At 28.5% G+C, this 5,399-nt stretch overlaps 1 long non-coding RNA gene across 1 annotated transcript; it reads right to left on the bottom strand.

The window, feature by feature from the left end:
- Positions 1–2,087: 2,087 nt before the first annotated feature.
- Positions 2,088–4,601, bottom strand: LOC149500952 (uncharacterized). Its single transcript, XR_016324573.1, has 3 exons — positions 4,273–4,601; positions 3,696–3,816; positions 2,088–3,604 (listed from the first exon to the last, which is right to left on the bottom strand). It is a non-coding gene; the product is annotated as an uncharacterized LOC149500952 (long non-coding RNA).
- Positions 4,602–5,399: the final 798 nt, after the last annotated feature.

Here is a 5,399-nt window from a genome sequence, read left to right as displayed (position 1 = left end):
TTTCGGATGAGGGCTCCATAATGAATTTAAATACATATAGATAATAGTTTTAGGACATCGACTTTCTTGAGATCCTATAAAATACGTTTTAATTATTATTTTTGTATGTTTTAAGCATGATAAATTATGAAATTTTATATAATCAATCATATTAAATCGATATCATAGTCAATAAATAATGTACAACCCAAAACAGACGGCCGAACTGACGTGACAATGACATTTGGCGCGCGAAACATGGCGGATTTTCGGCCTCATTAGACGGAGACGGAGATATTTACGTATATTCATGTTTCATTTTATGTACGCACTGAAATACTGTTATATTGTTTTCCTGCGAGTTAAAGTGCTGAGTAAGAACGAGATAGATATATGTTTATGTATGTGCCTTCAAAATGGGTGCTATTTATATAAGCGATTGTACGTATAGAACAATATGTCGTGTCCCTACTATATAGGTCTATGCATGGTACGTATAGAACAATATAGGTGAATGAAGTTAGCCCCTCAAAAAAATTTTTTTTTCCTATTTTATACTTATTTTCTATTAATTCGTTTGTTCATCATTTGTTCATGATTGTTCACTGTTAATAATTGTTTGTTCTGCATTTATTTATTTAAAAAATATATTTAAAAATATACCTACAAGTTAGCCCCTCTAATGCAATTTTTAATATTTTTTCATCCTTAATGACTCGTAAATATTCATTTTCGATTGTTCTTATACAAAACACGTTTGTTCTCTTTCGAAATTACTCGTTTTTTGTTTAATTTACTATTTTTATTAGTTGAATAAATGTATACAAAATATGTGTACTGCGCATGCGTCAACTATAATGCCTAAACTTTATACGCGGTTTTAATCGTGAAAAAAAAAACAAATATAAATCCTGAAGGAGCAATTAATTGGTATACAGTTTAATTAAAAAAATAAAAAAATTAATAAATGAAATAATGTGCATTGGCGTTAAGTTAGACCAAATACATTTTTTCCATCCTCTTACCTATCGTATTAAAATGTTATTTTACTAATGTTAGGAATATAATTTCGACTGTGTAAAAAAGTTATTATAATGTATACCTATATTATCTCTTGAAAGATAAATAATGAATATATTTACTTATTTGTTTATATTACCTATGTGAACTCCCTATCTTTTTTATACCTTCATAACGATAAGTAGGAGGATGGAAAAAATGTATTTGGTCTAACTTAACGCCAATGCACATTATTTCATTTATTTATTTTTTAATTTTTTTAATTAAACAGTATACCAATTAAATGCTCCTACAGGATTTATATTTGTTTTTTTTTTCACGATTAAAACCGCGTAGAAAGTTTAGGCATTATAGTTGACGCATGCGCAGTACACATATTTTGCATACATTTATTCAAATAATAAAAATAGTAAATTAAACAAAAAACGAGTAATTTCGAAAGAGAACAAACGTGTTTTATATAAGAACAATCGAAAATGAATATTTACGAGTCATTAAGGATGAAAAAATATTAAAAATTGCATTAGAGGGGCTAACTTGTAGGTATATTTTTAAATTTTTTTTTTAAATAAATAAATGCAGAACAAACAATTATTAACAGTGAACAATCATGAACAAATGATGAACAAACGAATTAATAGAAAATAAGTATAAAAAAGGGAAAATAAAATTTTTTGAGGGGCTAACTTCATTCACCTGAACAATATGTCGTGTCCCTACTATATAGGTCTATGGTGTATAATCTATGCATTTGTAAATATATTAAGTGTATAATCCATAGATTATACACTTAATATATTAGAGATAGATGCGCAACTCTCATTTTTATTTTTGCTTTAGTTAAAGCCCGGTCCAGCAGGCGTCGCTACAGTCGATTATTAGTCTCCCTACCCCCCACCAGGTGGCTTTTTTAGTAATTTTAATATTTTTAATAACTCTCTTTATGAAAAAATCTTATCGTTTAGAATCGCTGAAATTCCCGGTAGTACTTATGAGTTATTAAGGAATGTTTGATTGTGTTCAGCATTCTAATCGATAAGATCTTTTCATACAGAGAGAAAACAGTTTTTTTAAATAAAAAGCTGTAATTCTCTGTAAGCTATTTAATTTCCCTATATTACAAACAATTTTCTGTTAAAAGATTGTATGAACGTACAATTGTATAAAATTTCGAATAACAATAACTCCTCTAGATTAATCCTACTAGCGTACTTATTAACATTAAATCGAAAGTTATCTAAAAGTTAATTAAGTCTAGATAATCAAATCATTCAATGTCAATTAAGTCATTTGTGCGAAATATAAACATGTCAGCTTTCCATTACAAACATAGTAGACAATTTGAATTAAATTTAATAAATTTGTTTCTTAACGATAGCAGTTCTTGCTTAAAGTTGATCGTGACAGATCATGACCTTGTATGAAAATATTACATCTATAAACACTACCTATGCTTCGTCATACAATAATTGTCATTTAAACTAGCATTGTAGAGATAATACACACACTAAAGTGAATACTAAATTATTCTTAGCATTCTTATAAACATTTAGAAATTTAAGAAACGATTAACCCACAATCATGTTCATAACATGTGACATTTTGTTCTGCACAAACGTTTTGTTACATGATTTGAAAAACAAAAAAAAAACAAAATGTTTAAAAAATGTAAAGATGATTTAAAGTACTCTTAAATATTGATAGTTTGTACTTAATGACGCTTATAGTAATCTTAGACATGATTACAATAGTTATACTTTTATTCCCTATCTAAATTATTTCTATTCTGACGTTTCTGATGCTTTAGCTTTGGTAATACTAGATGAAACAAACAGCAGATTGAAAGAAAATCATCTTAAAGTTAATTACATTCATTACAAACCATTAGTTTGCATTTTGTTACAAAAGAAACTGATGTTCATTACATGCAAATGAATTATAAACATACACATGCAAACATAAAATGTAAATTTATCTTTTAATCCAAATTAAATGTACATTAATATTACATCTAAATAATAGAAAGGGTTTCGAAAATTTTTATTGCACTCAACAGCAGACCAGCATGCAACCCGGCTCATGATAAGTGGTCACCAGTGCTTATAAACTTCAGCAGTGCCATAGGGGTTGCTGTCTATAAATTAAGTTTTAATAAATTATTAATATACTCAAGTCACAAGCATATTGATTTCACATAATGAAAATGTAAGAAACATAATCATGTTTGGGCATTTTCATTTATATCTGCTCATACAGAAAACACAACTTAGCAAATATATTCCACAGCTAATCTAAATAATTGCAAATAATGCTTTTGAAGACCATTGACTTTTGATCATTAATTAAAATCATCTTCTCGTAGAATTTACAAAAGGTTATTTACAAAAATTTATATCAGTATTTTCATATATTACTAACTTACTAATTACAGCTATTCAAACATAATACTATAACTATAAGAACTAAACAACCTATTTTAAAACAAAATTGGCATCAATTTAGTTCTTATGAACTATTTCAATTATTAATTTATAAATTATAAACATATTTAAAAAAAATTAAGATCCCTTGTGAGTTCACGTTCCTTGCTGAATCAGTTTCTCTTCTGAAACGGAGAAACAAAGTATCTTAAGTATGTAACAAATATTGAAAAAATACGACCAGGAAAAATTTTGTGTTAATGTAATCATACTTACAAATTAATATATTACATAACACGTTCTGGTTCAAATATAGTGCATCAATCTTTTCATGTTTCAGACATTTTAGTGCTCCTTATAATTTTTCCATAAAATTTTGTCATTATCAAACCTTTGTCTACAAAAATAAAAACATTATTTTATATTGGGTAGAAGGATGAACGTGGTCACAGGTCACTTGGTGTAACTTGGTTATCAAACACCAGGAAACAAAACGTGAATGCCATCATCTAACTTTGGATGTGAGATCAATTGTGCTGTATTTTATTTAAACAGGAAATCATGACTGATTGATCATTCCAAAAAACTAGTTCGGGCCCACTTGACAATAAGCATATAATACGCTGAGTTGCAAAACATAAATACTGCCACCCACTCGGGACAATTTTATTATCTGAGGTGTGTGTGTGATAGTACGAGACTTAATACCGACTGTTTTGATCAAAACTTAACATATATGATAGCTAGGCAGCAGAAATAGGAAGGACCATTAGTTGGTGCTAATTCATTTAATTATATTATGAATAATAATTCTGTTAGCAAATAATATACCGGAAAAATAGTGTAAACTCACCGTTATCAAGGCATCCGAAATAGCATTTCATTTTCGATCTTGAGGCATGCTGATTTTTAATAATAAACTTTCTGAAATGAAAATAGTTACACTGGCTTACGAAACGCTAACGAAGAAAAAAGTATTGGAGCCAAGTTATGTCTAAAGAGAATTCAAAACAGAGTTTCTCAATGTCTAATCGTCTAATATTCTCACAAAGCTAAAAGTTGCTCTAAATTAATACTACAACGTAAAATAACTCAAAACAAAACCAAAAAAAAACGATTTAAAAAATTAAAGCGTTATGTACGACATTTTGAAAACTTTTTTTTTTTTGAGATTGTTTTATTGGCCGTGGAGTTTTGAAAACTTCAAAGTAGTGTTTCCACTTACGTTTTTTTTACCACATTTTACCCTAGTTTCTTTTGAATTTATCCCTAAAATTTCCTAAACAACTTTCATAAATCCTTTATATAGAAAGCATAAATAAAATACAGAAAATAAACCACAGCATATTATTTAATGTAGGTATATATAATCTAAACGCCCCCAGAAGATCATAGATCTATAGGATTAGAATTTTCAAGGAAGTCGACGCATTGCTTTTATATTCTTTTGCTGCACGCAACCTAACACTGTTCGGTTCTAAAATTAAGCAATTGTTTGCTGGCATTCCCAACTTTCTATGAAGCAAGTCGTTCAGGGTTTCGTTAGAAAGCCTGTTTCTTTTGTCAGTTTTTACATTTGAGAACACTGAATAATCTTTCTACCTCAGTCTTTGAAGAAGGAACTGCTAGCAAAAGCGAAATGACAATTACAAGGTTTTCGTAAATGAAATTACCATGATAATCTTTCATGGTACATGAAGTACCTGTATATTACAATACAAGTAAGTTCTGGTGACATCAACGAAAATAGGTAAATAAAAATTTGGCGGATTATACTTATTGGGATTCTGGGGAATCCCTAAGAAAAAAGCAGTGGCTTAATCTATGATTTACTTTACTAGAGGGTTACTGTTGAATCAAACCTTCTTTATAGTTTTTATACACAACTCTGTTTTATTCTTTTACTTGTCAACTCGACTTAATGTCATTCTCTCCATAAAATAAAATGTTCATTGTTTTACTTTAATTATCGTTTATTTT

This window comes from Bombyx mandarina, chromosome 18 (assembly GCF_030267445.1).
Source record: "Bombyx mandarina strain Sakado chromosome 18, ASM3026744v2".
NCBI lineage: Eukaryota > Metazoa > Arthropoda > Insecta > Lepidoptera > Bombycidae > Bombyx > Bombyx mandarina.
Note: the sequence above shows the minus strand (reverse complement) of the source record. Positions and strands in the feature narration are given on the sequence as shown.